At 41.5% G+C, this 24,216-nt stretch overlaps 1 protein-coding gene across 3 annotated transcripts in view; it reads right to left on the bottom strand.

Moving 5' to 3' along the window:
• ARHGAP29 (Rho GTPase activating protein 29) overlaps positions 1-796 on the bottom strand; it is a 54,547-nt gene extending 53,751 nt beyond the window's left edge. For all 3 annotated transcript variants that reach the window (XM_054212455.1, XM_054212454.1, XM_054212453.1), the window contains exon 1: positions 664-796. The gene's annotated coding sequence lies outside the window, so the exon portion shown is untranslated. The remainder of the gene's footprint in view (positions 1-663) is intronic.
• Between the last annotated feature and the right edge of the window lie 23,420 nt (positions 797-24,216).

Genomic DNA, 24,216 nt, shown 5'->3' with positions numbered 1-24,216 from the left:
CCAGTCCCGACGGAAAAAAAAGAGAAAAAAAAATAAAATAAAGCGCCAGATATTTCAGAAATTTGCTCTCCCAGCACAATTTCCCCGGTAGGGAGGAGGAAAAAAGAAAAAGGGGGGGGTGGGGTGGGTGGGTGAGAAGACGCTCCCGAAGGGGCCCCGCGGCTGGGCCGCCGCCAGCCCCCCGGCCAAGGGCAGGGCTGCTCCCCGCGCCCCGGGCGGGGGTCGGCGCTCCGCCCTGCCCCCGCCGCGCATTCCTGCGGCCCGCCCGCCGCCAGACCGCACGTCCTCCGCAGCCAGGGCTTTCCCCGCCGCCGCCCGGCCGCAGGGGGAGCGGCGGCGCGGCAGGTAGCGGGCAGAGGCCGCAGGGGCGCCGCCGGGAGACGGCGTGAGGTGCGGGGCAGGGCGGGGGTGGGCTCTCGGCCCCCCGCCCGGTACCGCTCCAGCGCACCGCCGGGCGGGGAGGTGGGCTCCGAGGGGCGACACCCGCCCCAGGGACCCGACGGGAGCGGAAGAGAGGCGCAGGGCCCCTCCAGCCGGCCCCGCTCCCCCCAGCCACTCGCCGCCGCGCTCACCCGCGGCTCCTCCCGCCGGCGACAGGCGACGCCTCCCACCCTCCCGCCGCGGACGCGTCCCACCTTCCCTCCCGGCGGCGGCAGCCCTTACCGGAGAGCGGCGGCCGAGTGCTGGCAGCAGCCGGGCCGCCGCGGGCCCTGCGCACTCCCGCCCCACTGCCCATGGAGCGCCCTCCCCACAGCGCGGCCCGCGCCGCCGCCACCGCCCCCGGGGTCGTCGCCGCCGCCGCTGCTCCCGGCACCGCCCCCCTCACGCCCCGCCGCCCGCCGTTGGCCCGGCCGCGCGCCGCGGGGCGGGGCTCCGCGCGCGCCCCTCCCAGGGGCGGTGCCCGGAGGCCACGCCCCTCTCCCCCGGCGAGGACCGGGGAGCGGCGTGAGCCCGGGCAGAGAGTGCTCGCCCGGTGCGTGGGCCGGGGCGAGCTGGGGGGCGTGGAGCGGAGAGGCGAGATGGGGCCGATAAGGCGAACAATGGCCGGCGGGAGACGGGAAGGGAGGATTCGCTCTGCCGCTCCCCCCGGACCGTCAGGAGCGCCGTACCAGCAGCGCTACCCCCCCCCCCATCCTCCTCAAACGACGCCCGCTCGGCCACGGGGCTGCCGGCCCGGAGCAAGTCACAGCCCGTGCCTCTTCCTGCTGGAGCTACGGGCGTTTGGGATGCGTGTACCCCGGGAAAGGGGTGAGCGAGGCGGCATGGAAATAACCCTTTTGTGCCAAAACAGGCTTCGGAAGGGTCCGCGTTCGGGCTACGTGGTGTTTAGCGAACAGGAATTACCCGACAAGAAAGAAAAACACTGCGGGAAAGGGGAGAGCACGTTTCTCGTACTCGGCCTCCCATGCTTTCGGCTCCCGAACCGAGCCGTCAGTCCTGGCACAGCCGGCAGTGGCGGTACGGGCCGGGGTGATCGGGAAGATGTGCCCGTGTGCACACACACACACGCTTTCCGTTCTGCTATACTCGGCTCGCATTTATTTCTGGATGAGCTCTGTTGGCTACTTGAGGAAAATAAAAGCAGTAACAAAATTAAAATGTAACAGCGCCAGGCTATATCCCCGGAATGGGAGTGGATTCAGCTGCCCAGACAGCCCAAAGTTTGGCATAATTTATCTTCTTAATTTAGTTGCATGTGCAGTATGTGCACATCTTTTCTGGTTAAGAAGAAAAAGAAGGTGCAAATTTCTGGTTTTCCAACATCATACAGAAACTCGAATAGTTCCCAGCAGCATCAGGACCTTTAGACCTCTGCACAGACTTTTGTTACATCAGCGTGCGGTGACTGATGGCAGCAGTAGTTTTTCCGTCTTCTAGAGGCAAGGACTACAAACCCACACTTCATTTCTCACTAATAAAAGACCATTTAAATTCAGTAATCTTAGATCTGATGCCCAAGGTCTGGAATAGAACATACTGTCTATAACGTATCAAAGCCCTCAGCATCTCTTTCTTAGCCCAGTCCCTCAAGCCTAGCAGTTTCAGGCTTTACATCTTGAAATTCCCCATCCTTGCTCCAGCCTCCTTCCCCAGCCACTGCAGCACAACACCTGTTCAGGATTTTGTGTCAGAGCACCAACCTTCTCCTTGGTCCACTCTTCCTCTCCATATATACCACAATTTCTTCTATTGGAAGAATTTTATTCCATTTCTTTTGGAATTTATAAAGCCTAAAACTAAGCAACCAAACTAAAACAATTTGTGACATTACTTACTTATAATGTCAATGTTAAGCGCTGCTCAATAACTTTTCTTTACCTTAAAAAAATCCTAAATAAAATGTGATGTAAATTTCGAATTCCAGTCTTCTTCAAATCTTCTAAGTATGGAGAAAAGTAAACAAAGAAAACAATGCCCTGAGCTTCAAAAAGATTTTGATCATTCAGGTAATTGATCCAGCAGATGTCAAAATCAGGCCAGAGTAAACAGTTGTAAACTAATTTAACGTGAAAGCAAGGAACTATGGTAGGGAATGCGAGTTAAGTAGGACAATCAACAATCGCATCATCACAAAAAGTATTAAAGGTTTATTGTGGGAAAAGTCATTGAAACCATTAGATAAGTGTCCAATAGCAATAAAAAAGATAACAAATTCCACCTATACTTATCAATAGCTAGAATACAAAGCCATGGATACGATTTGGTCTGCCAAACCTTTGTTAGAAAGCAAAGCATATAGCTACTGCCGATTCTCTCTTCCTCACAGGTGCTCTTTTTTGAAAACAGAAGTGGCTTTATCTTGCCATGATTACACCATTCCCAGGCACATTTTAGAAAATACAAGTAAGAATAAAAGCTGTTTCAAGTACATACCCAGCTCTTGTCCTTTCACTGTTTCTGACGTAAAAATAGGTTTTGTCCTGCTTCAGCCCCTCCATGCATTAGTCTCCTGTCTCCTCTCTCATCTTGGCTCCCACATAGGCTAACCTACAGCTATAGAAGAATTCAGCAAATTCTTTTGGCGACTCATTTATTTGCAAAAAAAAAAAATCCAGAGGACAAACTGAAAGTGACAAAAAGTAGAAACACTAGAATTACATGTTTTCATGCTTTTGAAATATTTTTTTCAGGCACTTCTGATTTAAAACATAAAAGTGTTCTACATTGTGGGAGGCCTAGCTTCAAACATCTTTTGAAAAAAGGATTTGAGCCCACATCTGCCGCATTATGTGAATGTTAAGTGAAGTTTTGGGTTTTCCTCAAAGTAAAACAACAAACAATTGTCCTTTTTCATTTCAGTTGTTCAGAGCTTTTTTTCCTCCCCATTTTCAGTTTGGCTGCCAAATTGAATACAGAGTCCTCTGCATTCCCCCTGAATCAAGACTAGCACAAAACAGCTGCAACCATGTCCCAGACTGCACAGTGTTGATTACCTCCTAAATTGCCTCGGAAAATGTTACATGAAAGAGAAATGGAACTAACAGATCTACCTTCAAGAAAATATGGCTTGTATAACAGGCCAGGTCTACATCACTGCATGCAACTTTTCCTGCAGTGGATAAACTGGGAGGAGGATTAAGGGTCTGACAGCCACTGTATTTTGGTCACCCTTTGCTTCTCTACAGGGCTAATGCCCCTTTTTAGCCAAGTATAACCTACAGCATCACTAATGCAGGCTTCAGGGAAGAAACAGAAGTTGAGCAGGTGAAAGGTTGTTTAAAGTCACCTTTTTGTTTTTTGCACTTCATCCAACTATCAGAGTTTGCTTGGAACAAACAATCAGTTCGTTCAATGAACAATCGCTTATTAGGCAAATAGCAAAGACTGGGGCAGTAAAAATAGTACCGTTTCTCAATAATGCATTCTCCAAGAAGAAACACCAAAATCAAATTTGTTTTCATTAAAAAGGCTGAATTTTCCTGTGAGCAGCCACTGAAATCTCTAACTCATTAAAAGCCACTTGTGTGATTCTTTTAACGGTTTTGGAGTTTTGGTCTTTTTTTTTTTTTTGTTGGTGGGTTCCCCCTCCCCCCCCCCCCCCCCCCCATAGAGCATGCATATGCAGTGAAATAAAAGCTATAGCACATCTCTTTTACAACAAAAAAAGCAACCCCAAAATCTATGGAGTAAACTCCAAGTACCTGCTCAGTGTTGAACAGTACTTTACTCACACAAAAGTCCCTTTGAAATCCAAGGAAAAACCTGCCTGATGAAAGCTGCTCTACACTGCAGCTTTCCACTGCTATTTAGCGAAGAAACATTTCCAGGTGGCAGCATTAATGTAACTAGAACTAGGAAAGTGACAGTTGTTAAGAAATCAGTTTCTAAATACTGTCTCTGCAGAAGTGCCAAATATTCTAGACTAATTTGAAGACATAAATTATGAGTCCATAGCTTACTGCGAGCAATAAGAGTTCAATACAGAGCTGAGTATTTGTTACTATTGTTAACTGCCGTGTCAGCAAGGGAAGCAGCAGCTGAGAAGGGAACCCAATTCTAGCCACACACTGAGCACCACTGTAAACAGAATTAAACAAATTACTTCGAGAGGTAACTTGGTAGAAGTTTCCACCTTCTGCTTACATTCCAGTAAGCAGAATTTTGCTCTCCAGAAGCATTTCCATAAACCATTTCTTTCCAAGACCCTTACATGCAGGCTCCTGCAAAAGGCCAACATCATTTGTGTATCAGAAAATGGTTCAAGACTCAGCTCCTGTTCAAGGAAATAATGTGACACTTTTGGTAAAACAAAACCTTGCCCACAGCTACATTTTAAGTTTTAATGAACAGGCAATGAAGAACAGCTGGAACTCAAGCCTGAAAATTATTTGTATAAAGTCTGAGAAAACTCAGAAAATTGTTCCCCCAAGCCCCATTGCATCTACTGCTGGTTTATAAAAGAATTTATTTTTTCCTCCCGTGAGATCTCCATTTTGGCTGTAATAAAAATGCCACCCACCTGCCTGAGAACCCATCAAGATACCCAGATTCATCCGCACTTCCTAGAACATCCTCCATTTCAGCCAGTGCCCTTAGGGGAGCTACGTGGGTGAAACTGCCGCAGCCGCTGTGCACTGGGATGAACCCGCAGAGCGGCCGGTAGAGGACACAAACACCCCATCTCCTGCAGACACGCTTCTCGCCCAGGGACCAGCCATCTCTCTCTTCTCCGTCCTCATCTTCAAGGCAGACCACAAAACACTCCAAAGGATGAGCAAGGGAAATGAAATTCATAGCTTTAGCAGGAATTAAAACCCGTGTTTTTTGTTTAATGGCTCATTACAATTCACCCTCAAGATAATACCTCCATGCCTTTTAAGGTGATGAATGAGGCCTCTCTCTTTTCTATAGGAGATAATCACTTAATCGCCTCTCCCCCTGCTAGTAGTCCTCTTCTCCACTAATCTCTCCTCTGTTTCACCATTATTGACTGCTTTTTCTCTCAGAAGATCTATCTGATATTTAGCCTAATGCACAGCAGTTATTCTCAAACTCCATGCCCCAAAACTTGTTGGCTTTTTCTTTTTGGTTATATCAACCGATCTAATTTAAAACTCTTTCCCTGATTTGTCTCCTTTTATACAAAGTCCTGCCCTGCTCAGGATGAGCTACATACCATCATAAAGTATTCCTCAAAAATGATGCAAGGCTGGAAGCATGATGTGAGAAATGCAACTGGACACAGAACAACTCCATTTGCTAATCCTCCAGGGAAAAGCATCGCCACTGGCACGGGCGGCACCCCATTTCCTAACTTTTAACAAGCAGTTTCTTAAAAAACTTCCACCTTAACTAGCAATTGCCAAGGAGGACAGTGGGTGGTGAGGAATGAAAGGAAAGACTGCACGAAAGAAACAACTTCCAGAACCTTCGCAGCTTGCCAAACGCACTATTAACCAACAGTAATTACGGCAGAGGGACCTGCTGCTTTGGGAGCCAGGAGGCCCGAAGCTAACCACCCTGGCTCAGTTAGCCCCACCTGCTGTACCGGTACCAGCTGGATTTAAGGGAGAGAAAGCCCAACAATTAAGGGTTAGCAGAGAAACAGGCTGTTTCTGCAGGGAACAGGAGGCTTGGCTGGGAACTGCTTGTAGGTGGTATGTTGCCAAGGGCTGTCAGGCGGGCTGGTGGTTTGATGTGCCCTGGGTCCTGCCTGCCAGCCCAGGGAGGGCTGGGGAACGACGCTGTCGGGGCTGGGTCTGCCTTGCAGGAGAAGGGGGCTGCGGTGTAGCTCTTGTTGGCTTTGTGTTTTGAATTAAGGGTTGGAAGTAGATTATAAGATACAGAGGCAGCACTACCCGGTTTCTGAGAGTCCTCCTGACACCAGGCCCGCAGGGTGCTGCGGAGGCTCCTGCTGGCCCTGGGTTTCTTCCTCCCTGTTTTGGAGCATGCCAAAATCCTGCTGAAAGCACTGACCATTGCTGCTCTCAGCTACAAAGCGAAAATTCCTTTATATGTTCTTGACAGTTTTTAGTAGCTTAAGTGTTTGATAAATCATATGAAAACAACAACAACAAAAAAGCATGGCTAGAAACTTTTCCTTCCCCTCCATTTGCATAATTACGAACACAACAGTAAGTCAATTCAAGTGTAGCAAATAAAACCCCTAATTCTCCATAGTTTCATAACCATTGTTAGAGAAAAATGGAGTGTAAGTTAAAAATACTTCTTTGCCAGAGAGAAGAGCGTATTCCAGGTTGGAAGAGCAGGTAAGGTCCTTATGTAGCAATCCAATGCACTATATTAAGTGATTTTTAAGTGATTAGGTGGTTTTCTCTTCCATGTCTATGCTTTTGCCTCTTCCTTCCTTCTCCTGCCTCTGGTGTTGTGGCACGATTGTCCAAATCCAGTCTTGACAAAATGATCCAGGTCGGAAGAACCTCTACGTTTAAAGGCCTTGCAGTTCGCTGGGATTATTTTGCTGAGAGCGAGTATGGCTTGCCTTGCTGCTGGCAAACCTGAGCGTAACAGTTTGTGATGGGGTGGGGACATGCAACTTCACAACCTGTTTTAGGTGAAGCCGGAATAATTTTTCTCACTGTGGCTTAAGATTTTCTGTGCTAGTCTCACAGACTCTGTTTGGCTTCCATATGCAGTTTTGTTGCCAGGGATCATATTTTTATGTTGGAGCCTAGACAAATAAAAGAGGGATTCAGCTAAAGATCAGTACCATTGATACCTCAGCTGTTGTACAGCTTGTGCAGGAAGAAACTGTTTCATATTCAGTTTTTATGCCAATATATCTGTTTCAGACACAATGATATATGCTTTCTGGTTTTTGGTTGTTTTTTTTTTCCCCGCCTCAGGAGGAAAAAATAAAAAAAAAGTCAATCCAAAACTATTCCTATCTGTTTGCAATTATATAGGTGAAAAGCCTGCCTTATACTGCATTCCTAGCAAGATGTTATTCTCAGTATAGATATTCTCTCGTAAGAGTGTAAGTGAACCTTGTTTAATGGGTGTAGTCAAAGAAAGAAGGTGGCTGATACCAGCTAGTAAGGACAATTAGTAAGGACAATCACTAATCATGGTGAATTTGAATCACAGTGACTTATGTGCGCTGTTACAACAGCATATCTGAACTGTGGCTAGGGGACTGCTCAGATACAGAGTGAGGAAAGGTGATGAACTGCCTTCTCCTGTGCATGAGTAATGGCCGATATTTGGTACTTCAAGACCAAAGGACTAGAAAATACAGGTTATTCTCATCGTTACAGAGCAAGGTATAGTTTACTCTTACTATATAGCTCATAGATAATTAAGATCTATGCTGAAGTAGATCTGATTATTCTGCTTTCTAACTACAGAGGCAGCATCTGGCCACAATATTACCAAGACCAGGAAAATAGAATCCAAATAATACGTATGGCTGAGCTGAAGTTTTACTGAATTTTGTATGCTGGTCACATTACTCGAGCAAGTATTTTTTGTGCAAGGAGCTCATTCAGCAATTTTCATCCAGGACTTTATAACTTGAATATTTCAGTCAAGTTCTTTCTAACATCTTCTTACCAAATGTAGTATTACAGTCTGCTTTTTAATACAGTAGTCTTAATCATCTGTATTAATTTAGGTCTTTTAAAATGACATCCCAGTTTACTGAACACTGGTGAGTATAAATGCTAGAGAATGTAATATTAATGAAGTTACTAAAGTGACTACCATCTTTCATAGGTTTTGAATGTATGGCGCTGTTTCCTGTCTCTTTTGGTGTTTGTGAATTCAGATCAATAACTTGAGGCAATATTGTCGTGAGAATTCTGTAGCATATAACTAATTAGCAACAAAGGTGAGCCTCGGGAGAGGGCTCTACTCCTAGCCCTGCATAACAGTTTACACGATTTGTCAGTGGTGTTTGTCATCTAAAAAACCGTGCTCGCTTCTGTCAATGATGGTTATGAATGTCTCTTGATCATGACTATGAGCTTCAGAGAAAGCTTCTGGGAGAGGACTCACTACTCTTAACATTATCATTTTATGTGATTAACACTCCACAGTGGGCCAGGGACTGAGCCTTTCCACCCATCAGTATTTCCTTTCTTTCAAAGTATTGGATCTTCACTCAAGTGATATAATTACAAGCAGAGAAAAGAAACATCTTTGATGCAGTTGTGAGACTTGTCTGTGTGAACAGATCCAGTATAAATAAATGCAAGTAGAAAAGATACAGGTATATGGGCCCTTTAACGGTGAGAAAGTTACTGAACGCCTCTTAAATATCTTTGAGTATGCTAAACCCTGAACTACTGTAATAAAAAAAATGGTGAACTCTATCCAGTTTCTGATGAAACGGCTAAAGATGCCTGATCCCAAGGGACAATTCCTGAGCTGATCTCAGCTGTGAACCTTCCTGCAGCTGAAGTGCAGCACCTAAATTCCTGAAGGGGGTTTCCTGCAGACCTTAATGGCTCTTTGCTCAGGGCACACACAGGTTGTTCAGCTGTCCTACAACAAGGCTCCGAAATCTTCCTATTCACAATATAGGGAGTGTCGGTGCCTAACGCAGGATTCCCTGCAGGCTACGGGCTGGGACACCAAGTGTTGTAGCCCATCAGCCTCTCACTGGACTTGGCCCAAAAGTTGCTAATCCGACACCAACAGTAGTTTGTCTGTTTTGTTTTGTTTCCTGTTTTTGCTTTAAATAGTAATGATGCATCTGATTAGGTACAAGACAGCAGATGCTATTGTAATATAAGATTTGAATAACAGATGTGAGAACAGACTCTGGCCTTGGTTTAAATGACATATGTTAGTTATTATTATTTATAATTTTCTTGTGTGATGGAAGCCAGGTTTTCTGCTCTTTGAGAAACTACTTACTGAATAATATGTACAAAATCAGGACTATTATTATTTCATGCAGATATATAAATGTGAGAAAATAAAATTGCTGTATGTATTTTGAAAGAGCAGTATGTATTTTGAAATACGAAACCGATCACAGAAGGATTGAGTGACAAGCTAATAGAATCGATCTATTTCCGTCATCTCACCTAGGCAGAATAATCCAACGTGATACTTATGGTTAAAGGTCAACAAAGTAAGTGTGTAAAGCTCTATTACTTTTGGTTATACACATGACATAAAAATACAGAGTACAACTCACTACTTTAAAAACCCACAATATTTTAACAATTTTATTCTGACAAAAGCCATGTGGCTTGCACTTACTGATAGCTATTAAAAAGGAGTTTAGTTTCAGCGGATATTATTTTATAAATCTGTAGCCCTAATGAAATATCTGATTATATATAAATAGAAAACTGCATCATTAAATAAATAACCCAAGCCCCGATTGTTTATGTCCAAGTTATGCCTGGTTCACTGGCACCTTATCAGGATGGAACTGTGTTTGATAACAGCATGAATGAGAAATCCCAGTTGACAGGTTTGCAAATCCAGTGAATGGAAAGGCCACTGACGCCACCTGCGCTATGGCAGAACGCGCTCTGCCTGGAGACACTCCTCGGCTTTCTCCTGTGAATTAACTGGTCTTGGCAGGAACATGTGGGGATTCCCTGTAAGTATCCCAGCTCCCCCCATGATTCTGAAAGACAGTGGTCCCTACATAGCACGGGATGCCTCTGTGAGGAGATTTAGATTACGTGTTGGGTCAAGGGGACATCAAGCCCTTTTGCTTTGGCAGATGCTGCTGGTAGCTGCTCTGGGAAGAGGGGTCTGAGTAGGTACAAGCCTATGGAGGGGCGAATACCATTCTCCTAGAACCAGAGGTCTTTACTGAGGGCAGGCCACAAACCTGGGCTGGTTCCTTCCTTGCTGCCCTGATACTGTTTTGTGGAGCGGCTTTGGAGACCATCCTCTTCAGACAGCCAGCCTCCAATTCCAGATTTAGCCATGAAGCAGCACATAATCGAGAAAGCAACACTGGCAATCTTCTTTAGCGTAGGAATGTGACTCCAGTGCTGATGGAGAATTTGCCATCTAATTTCAGTAACTTCTTCCAACCAATGGGAAAAAAAAAAAATCTGAGACAGGCTTGGCCGCCAAACATTACAGGCTTTGAAGTCTGCTGGCAGGTAAGAGCTGTGTGTCAGTGACCTACAAAAACATCAAAAGGTATGTCAGGGACTGCTATTGCAAGGGCTGGAAGCTGGGAATCTAAGAGAAAATCCTCAAAGATAATATTAAAGGACTTCAAAGGTAGGAGATATGTAGAAAATGAACAACACTGGTCAAAATCAGACAGAGAAACAAGAATTTTCTCTGACGTGAGAAGTTGGAAAGGAAGTAAAAGGGTGAAATATGTACTATTTTTTATGGTCACGTGTGTACATGTATTGTGGCAGCAACAGCTATCTTGTCTCCAGTGTGTGTATATCAGTGCTCTCAGAATATAAATGTGTATATACAGCTAACGCCTCAAAAGGAGATTAGTAATTGATATCCATATTTTTCTTTTTACTTGCATATCTAAAGGGGTGGTACCGTATGATTTTTTTAAAAAAATAACATAGTTTCTCACAGTGTAGCGAGTATATAATAGTGAAATACCATCATTAAAGATAAGGTCCTTCTCATAACCTGCCAGAATCCAAATGTGCGATGTAAAGACTCCAAGTAAAGGTATTAATGTAGGAAATTTACTCAGCTGTGGATTAATCTCAGTAGTATAAGGCTTTTTATAATCTCTGGTACTTTATCTCTTAAGTAAGAATTTTTCAGCAATAGAAACCTAACATGAGAATATAAAATTTATGTAGAAGGAACTCTGGAACTGGAAATAGGTAATACTTCAAAATAAGAATGACCAGGCCGGTTAAGACCAAGAATCCAGTAAGACCAGTATGCTGGTTCTCATAATAGCCATGAATGGATGCTCAAGGAAGATACGGAACACTGGACAGGAATTTATAACACTTTTCCTGAGCTCCCAGCTGTTTGCAGCTGAGAAACTCCCTGAGCCAAACATGATTTCTGTATATCTAGTAATTTTTGGTGAATTCCTCTCCCATGAACTTCTGTAGTCCTCTCCTCAAACTAAACGTTTAGCAAACACAACATCCTGTAGCAGGGAGTTCCCAGCTTTACAAACAGACACTGTGAAGAATTATTCTTCCCTCCCCTCCGAGATCTGACATCTGAGAGCCACAGCTACTGTCCCGAGATTCAGTCTGGGGTTCTGAATCTGGCTCCTGCCACAAAACCTGTTCGGTGAAGACAGGCTCTATCGGAACAAGTTGCAGGAACGGCTCCTCCACCAATGCCATTGTGCAATGACCTAAACAAATCTGAAAGGAGAACAAAATAGCAGCAGTGTATGATCTCAAACATCAAAATGACCACGTGAGGACGTTTTCAAAAGGCATTATAGTGTATTTGTGTATGCTCTGTGTAGTTTACCATGGTGCCAGAGTGCACAGGGCTGTAGTTAGAATTCCATTGACTTCTGCCCCCCCCCTTTTGGTGAAGTTCTATTTTCAAATTTCAGTGTGTAGCAGGGTTACCAAACATGGGAGAACCTGCTACTGCTCTGGACTTGTATCACTGCCTATGCACTAGCGACTCATAACAGAAACAGTTGGTGATGTTCTGTTGGTGGTTTTTTTGTTTGTGTGTTTGTTTGTCTTTTAAATTCCAGTAGTGAGCACTGATTCCCTGCAGCCTGCAGTGTGGACAGAGAAGCTTACAGGCAGGTGGTACAGTAGATCAGAATTTTCCTGCTTTGCATTGATACAATTTAAAAAAAAAAAAGAAAAGCTGTGAAAAGCAATGCTGCTGAATATATCAGATTCAGTAAGAAGGGTTAAGCTGCTCAGATCACCTGCTTCAGACGCAACATAAAACTTTCTTTTTTTTTTTTTTCCTCCTCTCCAGGAGGAAAACAAACAGTTCCCTTGTCCCTAGGGTGGTAGCAAGCCCCAACAAGGAAAAGCAGGACACATTCCTTCCTTCCTTCCTTTATAACTAGTCACCGAATTGCTCCCAAGACATTCCAGATCTGGCAGGATAGCTTAATTGCCTTCACCTGGAGGCCACTGCCTGGATTCCTGTCAGTTAATATAACACCTATGGAGTGAGGTACCACGATGTCTTTCTGATGAAAGTGGGTTCTGCACCCAGTCCCATGGTCAGGAGCAGTTTCATAGGTTCATTTGTATGTGAAGACATACAAGTTTCCTGGGTGTAACTGTGCCTATAAAAGTTTGAGTCTTTAAGTGTCATCAAACGCAATTCCTCCCTAAAGACTTAGAACAGATATATGAAAGATGAAGAACTGCTTATTGTAGTAAGTTGTGGTTATGAGTGAAATTTTTAATTGCTTCCTTTACAATGAAAGGTCTGTATGGAGAAGGGAATGCTGCTGGTTTGCTTTCACTGGTGGTGAAATAGGGAAACTTCCGTAACAATTCATGATCAGGTGTGCAGTGTTATTCCATAAGTCAGCTGAAATTTTGCAAAGCTATTTGGACAATAATAATTTTTGCCACAGAATGTTCTCAACCAGTGCTCCGGGTCATAATTCCCCATTTCTGTAATCACAGATCTGTAATCACAGATACCATTCACACAGAATGTCAAGAGGAGTCCCAGCATTCAAATTCTAAATCAGTAGTAAACCAGCAAGTTTATACCTTTTTCCAAATAAATAGCTAGACAATTAGACTAGAAAAATAAAAATATTTAAGCATATGGACTCAAAGAAAGAGCAAGTACATAACAATGAGAAATTACTATTTCTGCCATCATTTATGAAGCATCTCGTAATAACCTTTGAAACCTCACTTGTGTTGCCTGATTCTGTTCCAAGTGAAGCAAAATGTTAGTGTTACAGATAGACTCTGGAATAACACTGAAAACAGTTGCTTCCTGGAAAACATTTTGACAGTTTGGTGAGGCATCAGAGAGCTCCACTAGACAGCAGCTTATCGCAGTATTGCATAGAGAGCCAGAATAAGTTTCAGTGTAGACCAGTGATGGCTCTTTATTTGTACGTCCACTGCAAAAGTGAAAATACGGCAACTAAAACCACAATGTCTCTAAGGCTTGAAAGTCACAGTAAACATGACTCTAAAAGAAGTAAAAATGTGCAAGACCGCAACAAGGATGATAAGCAATGGAGTCAGAACATTAACAATTCTATTTTTATCCATTTTACTGATTTATAAATTTTATTGAGTGGAATAATGATTTAACATATAACTTCTGACAACAAAATGAGATAATTACATAAGCAGGAGACAAGTACAGAAGGGAATGACAAAAAAATTTCTGAATAAGGAAAGGCATCTGTTTTACCAACGCTATCCTGATATACCCCTAAGTGTTAATCTAATCTAAACTAGACTGAAAGCTTATATAAACCAGAGCTTTGAATTCCCATGGATAAAGAAACAAATATTGCTTTTTGAAAACTGCAGATGGTTATCATATGTTGTACACATCCTGTATCAATAAGCTCATATTTTGGGTTGTGTTCAGAGATACTGGAAGCTATAGCTTCCAGTCCTGTAGCTGCTTGTGATTCATTTCAAAACAAACCTGAGAGATAGAGGGGTCTTAAACACGTACAGGGCTCCTACTAGAGTGAAATTAATGGTATCATTTTCTTCTTAAACTCAAAAGATTAAGTTCTGTGGCAAACAACAAAAAGCATCTGACAATGTTAGTCACTTTAGTTTTATTTTACAGATCACTCTCTGGATACTCACAACAACTATTTCAGTTACTGTTCCAGAACTTCTCTTTTTCTTTATATGAAGAACGTTAAGATACCACGGGAAAGGAATGGAATACCTGTTTCTCAGGGGTCTTGCACAAATATGCTTCTTCATTATTCCCATAACTACTGAAACATTACTCGAAGTAGACCAACAGTGACTTAGACTGGTTTAACTTCTATGACAGCAGAAGGAATATGCTCATTAAATACATCGTTGGTAAAGTAAACAAAAAATTAAGAGATCTGTAGTTTATTAGCTCCATAGTTGCCCTACTAATACTATTTTTGCACAACGTGTTTTACAGATATTCTATAAAATCAGAGTTATGAAGGCAAAGAGGGCAGTGTTGTTCCCCTGGCAATAAGGTCCTACTGTACAGATGTTCACTTCGGCTGTAGTTAGTCCACAGACAGAGTCACCTCTAATACATACGTGACATTTGGGAATGAAGATGAGATGAATACACATCAAGAAAATAACAAACCTAACTAGGATTTAAGTTATATATCAAGATTACAGCAAATATACTTAACGGTGGGCAATATCTGTATAATATTTGCGTGGCTTTTTTCCTTTAGCATTTGCTTTTTTAATAACAGTGTAAGTGGCCGCTGAGTGATTTACAAATCTGACCGTATGGCACCATCCTCTGGCGTGTTTGATAATTGCAGACTTCCAACTGCTCTTCCATCTGCTCCTACTTGGCTGTGAGTTTTCCATGGTGAGGGGCCAGGCACTGGAGTGGTGGAGCAGAGGATAGTTCAGAGCTTTAGTTTCATGCCTCTTTCTGTGGCTGAGTATCGCATTGGCTACTCTAGCAAAGTTCTAGCTTATCCGTGGGAAATTCTTTTGAAGGGAAGGGAGTTTTCCCTACTATCCTAAAATTGATTCAAATAGACTCCTCAACCCATGGCTAGTATAATTAATACAAATAAAATATAGATGTGGGAGATATGTGTTTGAACAAGAAAAACTCAGATTGGATGCGCTGAAAATCTTCATCCCAAAATCCTGAAACAAACTAGAATAAGATGACCGTGGGATTGGTTTGGTGGGAAACAGCTCAAATAAATATATAAAATCAAGGTTGTATATGATTGGAGAACAGGCAATACAGTATCTGTAAAAAGGAAGCAGAGGACAGAACTGATTCATGTCTGAAAGGTCTCTGAATTTGATCTGAATTGCCTGCAACAATTTAAAGCAAATAGTGAAGCAGTCAATAATCAGACATAAAAGTAGACAAGACTGTATTGGATGTAGTTGTTGTTTTGTTTTGTTTTTTTTTTCCCAAAATAACTTGATCTTCTAGGCAAAGACAATGTGACACACTTTATTCAAGTGAATATTAATAAAACACAATACTTTTTGTAAGAATTATAATACGGGCAAGGAAGTAGCTAAAAGTGGTAAAGTGCTGAATGACTTTTTGAATAGTGAATCCAGCTAGAATCAAGCTATTAAATTTTAATGGAGTCATTAGTGGCCTGATATAAATGTTACCAGTGCTCTGACAAAAAAAAATAATTAGAAGGTATCATTAATATTATGCAGAAAAAACTGGTTGATTCCAAGAAATGTATTCATGAAACAGACTGAAATTCTACAATACAAATTATAACATCATACTTCTGAAGAATAATAACAAAGAATGTGCTATGAGGAGAACATACTATTTGGAAACAGCAAAACAGGTTCATCTAGTTTATACAGGATGATGACAAGTGTGATACAGTTGTTAACACCACCAGGATTTACTCACCAGCTGAGGTATTTACTGCAGAAATAGGAGTGACACTGATAAGACTTTATAATGGAATAATCAAGTACATCAGCATGCAGAAAAGAGCAGTGAGGTGACCAAGGGAAGGTGACAAAGGCTGAGTGATATTAGATGTGATTGTTTCATATAAATATGTTAACCAGGTAAACACTGAGAAGGGAGATCTTCTAAAGTGAAAGGGCGAAGAATAAACTGTCAATTTATAAATTAAAATTAAAATTTAGGAGAAAGAGCCTAACCTAGAGGAGTGAGTTTCTAGAACAGATTTCCAATTGGAACATGGGAACAAAATCTTCAACAGTGAATCTAAACAACAGAAATGAGGTGATACAGTGAACTGGACTCGATCCACATCTCTTTCAGGTTTATATTCTTCTTATACTGTTATTCTGAAGATTAATTAGTTGTGCCTTTTTCCAAATATGACCCTATGATGTGAATTTATTAGCTTTTCACTATTTGTGTTTTAGCCCCCCATTGACTAGAAAGCTTCTGGGGAGAAACCTAGACCTATACAGCATATCATGCACAGCACTGCTCTCTCCAGTGTTAAATCTTGAACAAACTCTCCTCCAGGAAATGTTGTTGAGTCTTCCATAAGCTATCAGCCCAGCCTTACATGTGGTGGATCAGATATTTCCCAGATGATCCTATCAACTAGAGACTGGTTGGATGTGTTAATTTATTAGAGCTAGTTAGAATGAAGGTGAATGTTACCTTCAAAAGGTAAGAATGTAAGTAAATAAGATACCTATACTGGAATGGCTGTACAGTGAATGGCCACAAGTATAGCAAAATTTCTGGTTTTATGGCATAGGTTGATTGAGATTGTGCCACTACTAGGTTCTTGTTTGCATTAATATTGCCTTGGAAAAGCAAACAAACAAACCCACAAAACCCACAACCAAACTGAATATGTAAAGAGCTAGCTTGGCTTCCCAACCCAAGAATTCACAACCATGTATACAGTCATTTTGAGTTATTTGACAGAACACTTTTTATTAAATACTATCTGGGAGAAAAACAAAGCTAGTATGTTCTGTTGGAGGAGACTATGTAGCTTTAAGGCAAACCTTAGAGCACTTTAATCCTTATGCTCACATTTGCTCCGCTTTTCTATTAGTTCTCTTGCAATTTATTGCTATTTTATTTTAGCTCACTGACGGAACTCTGAAAATAGCAAATTCCAAGAGCACAAGTGAAAATATCCTCAAAATGTTAGCACTATGTTCAGTGTGGGATTGCATTTTGCATTCAAAAGGAAGATGATGTATCTTGGAGAAGAACCTTAGTTTGGACCATTATCCAAAAATTTGGAAGATGAGTTAAATTTTATTGAACAAGTGCGGTACTGTTTATGTGATCACAACTGAACTGAATAAACTTGGAGTCTTAAGACTTGCTACTGTGAGTGGGAGGTTCCATTATCCCTCTTTTCTCCTTCCCTAGACTTTCCTTGCTTGTTTTAAACTTTTCTTCTGAGATTCCGATTACTACTTTGCTTCCCTCCTTCATCCAAGGTATGAATCAGTGCTCTGCTTTTGCCAAGATCCTATGTTTTTCAGGCATGTAAACTTTTCCTCACAGATATTATCTTCCCAGCAGCACAGAGAGCACATGCTAGGGTTGTGCTACATTGCTACACGAGCCTTATTTCCGTTTTGAACAAGCTTCACATTTTCCTTACTGAGAAGATCTTGGAAAAAGTAGAGACGTGTTTCTTAGGACGTGAATGTCCCTCTGTAACTGGAACAATCGCTTTAAGTTGTGAGACGGCACAGAAGATGAGCCTGTTGAACATCCACCTGAGAAATGGTAATTTCAGTGGTGCCTGAAAGAAACTCTGCAAAAGTTGCCTGCAAGACTCGGTACTTGCGTGTCTTGATCTGTTGCCTGCTTTTAGCAATTTTATTCATCCTCCTCTTCTGCAGGACTTCAGGGCTTCTTGGACTGAAAGGTATTTCAACAATACAATCTGGACAACATAACTGCTCTGCTTCTCATTTACCCTGCTAGTCATATGAGTCAAGCCCTGTGATTTATAATTTCAGATTACAAAAAGAAATCTATAATAAACTTAAAGATTAGGGCATAGGTGTTTCTGAACATCAAATGTATGGCATAACTAAGTTTAGGAAAAGAACTGGGAGGATTAAAGTTTGTATTTCTTTTTGCTTAGTTACCACATAAAACTATTCAAGGCTTGGTCCACACTTACTATTTGGTTACTTCTGCTTGTTTATGGTATTCCCATCAAGGTAGTGTGAAATAAACAAGCGTGTGAGCATTCAGTGCATTAACTAAGCTGTGATAATAGCACGGAAACATGTCTTTACTTGTGGTAAAAACTCACTCTCATCTTATTTCAGATAACAGGGCGATTGGCAGTTGGCATTTGACTTGGAATGATGTAATGTGGACGATTATTTACTTAATAGTTGCACTGTGTATCTTTATATATTCTGCATTAAGATGGACTGTGTGGGTTCGGTCTTGCTGAGCTGGAGCAAAGAATCCTGCCCTACCTTATAAACTGTGCCTTAGCTGGCAGACAGAAAGGATGAGCTTTCAGCTGTGGCTTAGGGTGTAGCTCTATGTAAGAAGGAACAGAGAATTTTCTCACGTTGGTTAGAGACACACAACTTTATGCCTTAAGGCTGAAGAGTAATATGATTTATTTTTTTCGTTCTGCTAGAATGGGATAAAACTTCACTATTTATTTCTCCCTATGAAAGAGAGATTAGTTTCTTTTCTGTACTAAAAAAGGAAAAAGTGTGCATATTTATCTATTTATTTATATGTACACATGCACACATATGTATATTTACATACCTACAGAAACTTTCAACATTTTTTTTCTAAAACACGTGAAACACTGGTCTATATAGCATGAGGGCAACTGTCCTGATGGGTATCACTTTTGGACAATTATGTACATTATATTCCCTAATGAATTCAGTTTCAGATTTTAATTTCCAGTGGACAAAGCCCTGTAAGCAGTATCTTTGCATGCTGAACAAGTTAAAAGATGTTTAACTGCAAGCACTGTCTTGGGTACTAGCAATCTAAATAACCTCTCCTAGTAATCTGGCTTTAAATGTACTATTTATCAGTAGTATCACAAACTATTACTAGTAGCAAGATGTAACATTAGTAAATTAGTAGCAGATATTAGTAGCAATATGTAATATTAGTAAGTAGCAGTAATAGTAAAAACATGTAGTAGTAACATCCTTTCTTCAAAAACCAAGAAGTTGAACACCAGCTGGCTCTTTCTACGTGTATTCATGGAGAGGAGCTTCATAGTTCCTTAAAACTTCACGATTTTCTTCACATTCTTCAGGGGTCTACTTTCTGCCTCCTCCTCTGCTGTTATTGATTCTACGCCTATGTAACAAAAGCCTACTTGTTTTACCTTTCTGAATTTTACTCGTTAAATTACACATTTTGTTCCCTATTTTACAATATGTTAGGAACGTATCTCCTCTTGCCTGTTCCATGTAACTAAGAGGTTTACTGTGTTTCCCTGGCCTTTTTGATTCCTCTCATTCTACACCATCTTTGCTGAAGACCACCTGGATGAGCCTGAAGGTACTAGTCCTCCAGCCCTGTTTTTCTTATGACTCCACGATCTATGTACCTTCTTGAAAGATTTTTGAATCCAAAGATTATAGATCTAAACCAACATCCAAATTATGACAACTACTGGAAGCCAGGGCATGCACTAGTAAAACACCTTTTTGTGGAGAATGTTGCGGCTGGATTCTGCATGTGTACCTTCTAGAATAGTCCCAAATAAGTCTGTCACAAAAGTGGTCTAAAACTGCCCAAGAAACTTGAATTAACGCTGCATCAGGATGTAACCTTTAATTATATGGCTTTGTATGTTTTTACTACAGCATTGCTACCTCATTCAGTGAGTAGACAGTTATTTAGCATTCATTTGTAATGTTAAATTCACTTGTAATCAGCATCTAGCACTAGACTTCAATGAACAACATCAAAATACAATGCGAAATTTTAAAATGTTATTAAATGCTAAATATTTTAAAAAATACTATGTTTAAAGAAAGCTCCCCCTAACTGCAACCACTCAGTAGCTCAGAACACTTCTGCAAATACCTATCTGATATATCTCATGATGAATGTTCTGAAAATGGGAAAAAATGCAATTATAGGCCAACTTTGAACGTGTTGATAACTTACCCTGGGGCAGCATTCTACAGTGATTCTGTGGCAGAGTTAAAGTGGTAGTTCAGATCATCTTATCAGCATTTATCTGCCTTAGCCATAGAACTGTCATTTTTCTTCCCATCATCACCTGTCTCATATGCTGTGTCTCAAAATTTTTGTAATACATGACAGTGCAGGCCTGTAGGCAACAGCCCACTTACATATATAATCCTAATCCAGTACAGGTTCATGCAAGAACTGCACCTGAACTCCCTGTCAAACGGTCCTACTACCACGTTTCCCTCATCTCCTCCACCATAAACTGCTAAATCAGGTACCACAGGCTCCTGGTCCAGCCAGTTCCATCTCACACCTGCTCATTAGATTTAAGTTGCCTTCTTTCAACCTTTTTTTTTCTCCAGACAATTAGCTCTGAATTTCTCCTTTCTGTTTTGCTCAGTAGCTCCGAGTGTCACCCTCCTGTTTTGCAACATGCATACAGTCTGCTTTTCTTGCCTAATCATTTAATTCCCTCCCAATACCAGAATTATTGTTCAGCCCATCTAATCTCCTTGCTCAACTGGTCTCTAGGTCCTCCTTCCACTGGCTTCCTGACCCAAGGTGGCTCAGACTCCTTTCCTAAATACTGTCTTGCTAAGCCATTCCACTTTCTGCAGCCCTTCTTCACTGATTTCTTGTCAAGCCATTTATTTCTCTTCCACTCTCAATCTTGCCCCATCCTAATGCATTCCTTTCACCCCTTATCTGGTTTTATCAGATCATTCTTAAAGCTGAAAACTGTTACTTATGCTAACTAACTGTTACTTATGTTACTTACTCACCACGTCTAGCTGCATTTTGGCATAAACCAGTCATTATAGAAACAGCCTTTGAGCTTGCATAGCACTTGATCAACAGCTGACTGCTCAGTCTGTACAGAGGAAGGTTGCAGAGACTTGGCTAATATGGTCTATAAGGAAACGGATGGTGCGTGGTTGCTTTACAGGGTGATGCAGTTTGCCCAGCAACAGGAGCTGTGAGGGACCTGAGCATACTGAATGGTGGAATCTCCAGCCCTCTTGGGAGCCCAAAGCCAAGAATTGTTAGAAAAGGCATACAAATCTATTTTTCAAAAGTCACTAATTTGGCTTCACAATAAAGTGTGAAGGAACAAGTGAAAAACCTATTCAATAATGCTATGTGGATATCATATATGACCTGTTATTAATGTGTAAGAGCAGACCATTAGGCTCCTATAATATTCAGTGTCTCTGACATGGTTAATCAGAAGGGTTGCTATAATTACCAACTTGTGAAACAATGGGTGGAGATACAACTTCAATTTTGGAAACCCACTTCAAGTCTCCACATGGCTCCTCCACCTTCTATCTTTCTTCAGCTGGTGAGTGTGTAGCAAAATGGTAACTGAGTCTGAGTGTTAATAAATGCAAAGTATTGCATACAGAGGAGAAATTCTAATTCTACTTTAATCTCTGAAAGAAGATCTGAACTATATTGACTCAAAGCCATGATTAAGAAACACTGTACTTGCCAAGGATAGAAGTTTAACGTGTAAAAAGTACCAAATTGTTTGGAAGTCCCCATAGTGAGAGCAAGTAGGAGACAGTAATTTCCAGGGATATGCCAACAGGAAGAAGAGTTCTGCAGAGTCTAAAACTTGGACCCTCACTACTGATCTGTCACGGTGATTTAACTAAGCAAGTACATCTGCACACAGAACATATTCAAATCCTTGTTCTGTTATATTAGCATCCTTTCTACATCACCCATGTTAAAAACCAATTATACTTTCTTTAAAGAAGACATCATCATAATATGTATTTATGGCCATAGCTCCCGGAAAACGGAAAGATGGGTCTGATGAAGTTATTATGATTTAAACCTAATGTTTGATACCTCTTGGCCAAGTATGAGAGAGGGATATGATTCTTTTTTGAGAGGTTATAACAATTCAAGCTTCATCACCTGGAATCAGAAGGAACCATAGAATAAACAGTGATGATGACACAGTTTTTTTCAAAAGTTATGTCACTTGTATAAGCTAGTGTCTGCCAAATTCATGTCTGCACTGCAAAGCATGGTGACAAAGCACAACGACATAAAAGCCTGTGATGTTTTCTTAATATATTGAAAGTAATTTATTTTTCCATTGCTTCATTCTAGGAAATAATTTGACTATGCTGGTATGACATCTTTTATTAAAGAAATTAATACCCAAGCTGAGGCAGAAAATTTCTGCCAACTTTCAGTTTGCATCATTATATATCAGGAAAGATATAAATCAGCAAAGATATAAACAGCTGAAAAGCACTACTTATAAGGATAAGGGAATTGTGAGGCAAACTCAATAAAAGAATTACAGCTTTACCTAGGAAACAGGAATTAGTTGTAAACCTATTCTAAATTCCTTTGTTTAAATTACTGAATTCAGATATCAAACTTGACACTTTGACTTTGCAAAGATCCATTATACTCTTCATGAATGCCTTTTCAGTAAAATGTTCCTTAAAAACTTCCTTCAGTTTTCTCACTTTTTGGTGAAAAAGGGAACAGTTTTTTAACAAAGCATTATTCTAAGTTTGATAGGAAGATAGAAAGTTAACATCAATGACTTCTTGTCTTCTATTTTATATATCTAATAAAACAATACAATCATAGAATTGTAGAATAGTTACAGTTGGAAGGGACCCTAAAGATCAACTAGTTCCAACCCCTCTGCCCTGGGCAAGGACACCTGGCCTTGAACACCTCCAGGGATGGGTCATCCACAACTTCCCCGGGCAACCTGTTCCAGTGCCTCACCACCCTCACAGTAAAGAATTTCTTCCTAATATCCAATCTAAATCTCCCCTCTTTCAGTTTAAAGCCACTACGCTCCACTCCCTGATAGAATCCCTCCCCTTCTTCCCTGTAGGCCCTGTTTAGGTACTGGAAAGCTGCTATAAAGTCTCCCCAGAGCCTTCTCTTCTCCAGGCTGACCAACCCCAACTCCCTCAGCCTGTCTTCATAGCAGAGGTCCTCTAGCCCTCTCATCATCTTCACGTCCCTCCTCTGGACTCACTCCAACAGGTCCATGTCCTTCTTATGTTGAGGGCCCCAAAGCTGGACATAATACTCCAGGTGGGGTCTCAGCAGAGCAGAGCAGAGGGGCAGAATCACCTCACTTGACCTGCTGGCCACACCCCTTTTGACACAGCCCACGCTTCTTTTGATGCAGGCCAGGATGCGGTTGGCTTTCTTGGCTGCAAGTGCACATTGTCGGCTCATGTCCAGCTTCTCATCAACCAACACCCCCAAGTTTTTCTCCTCAGGGCTGCTCTCAATCCATTCTCCACCTAGCCTTTATTTGTGCTTGGGATTGCCCTGACCCACATACAGGACCTTGCTCTTGCCCTTGTTCAACTTCACGAGGGTCACACGGGCCCACCTCTCAAGCCTGCCAAGGTCCCCAGTATTTGAGATAAGCAAGAAACAAACGCTAAGCAGTGAAATACCTTGGCTTTCAGATCACCAAAAGGTGTCAAGATCAAACTGAGCTGTGATTCACTTCAGGAAAAAACTGAACGAGCCTGTTTAGCTTGTTCATTTAGTTTCAGTTACCATTTTTCTACCCACTCACCTAGTCCAAACAAGGTAGGCAAATGAAGCACAAAATGCTAACTGACACTGACTGTCAAGAAAGGCAGAGTACTGCATTTTGGAGGAAAAATCTAATTCTGTATTTATTTCCCACAGATTGTCCAATGATGTTAACTCACAAAAGGAGTATCAGCAACTAAGCATCAATATGCACAGGTCAGTGAAGACATCTTTCTGTAAAACCGCCAAAACTAGAAACCAACTAACAGGAAAAGCAAGTGAAAACAGTAAGTAAAGTAAAATGTAATGTTTTCTACAAATCAGTGGTTTGCTCTCATTTGAAATATTAGGTTCATTTTCTGGACCAGCAGAATATGAGCAATTATAATACTTAATGACAGCAAAAATTAGAATGGATGTCAAACACTGTACTTTAGAACTAAGTCAGTGCATAAATGTTTGAAATTAGACTAAGAT

This window comes from Rissa tridactyla, chromosome 8 (assembly GCF_028500815.1).
Source record: "Rissa tridactyla isolate bRisTri1 chromosome 8, bRisTri1.patW.cur.20221130, whole genome shotgun sequence".
Taxonomy (NCBI): domain Eukaryota; kingdom Metazoa; phylum Chordata; class Aves; order Charadriiformes; family Laridae; genus Rissa; species Rissa tridactyla.
This window is presented reverse-complemented; position numbering and strand designations above follow the sequence as displayed.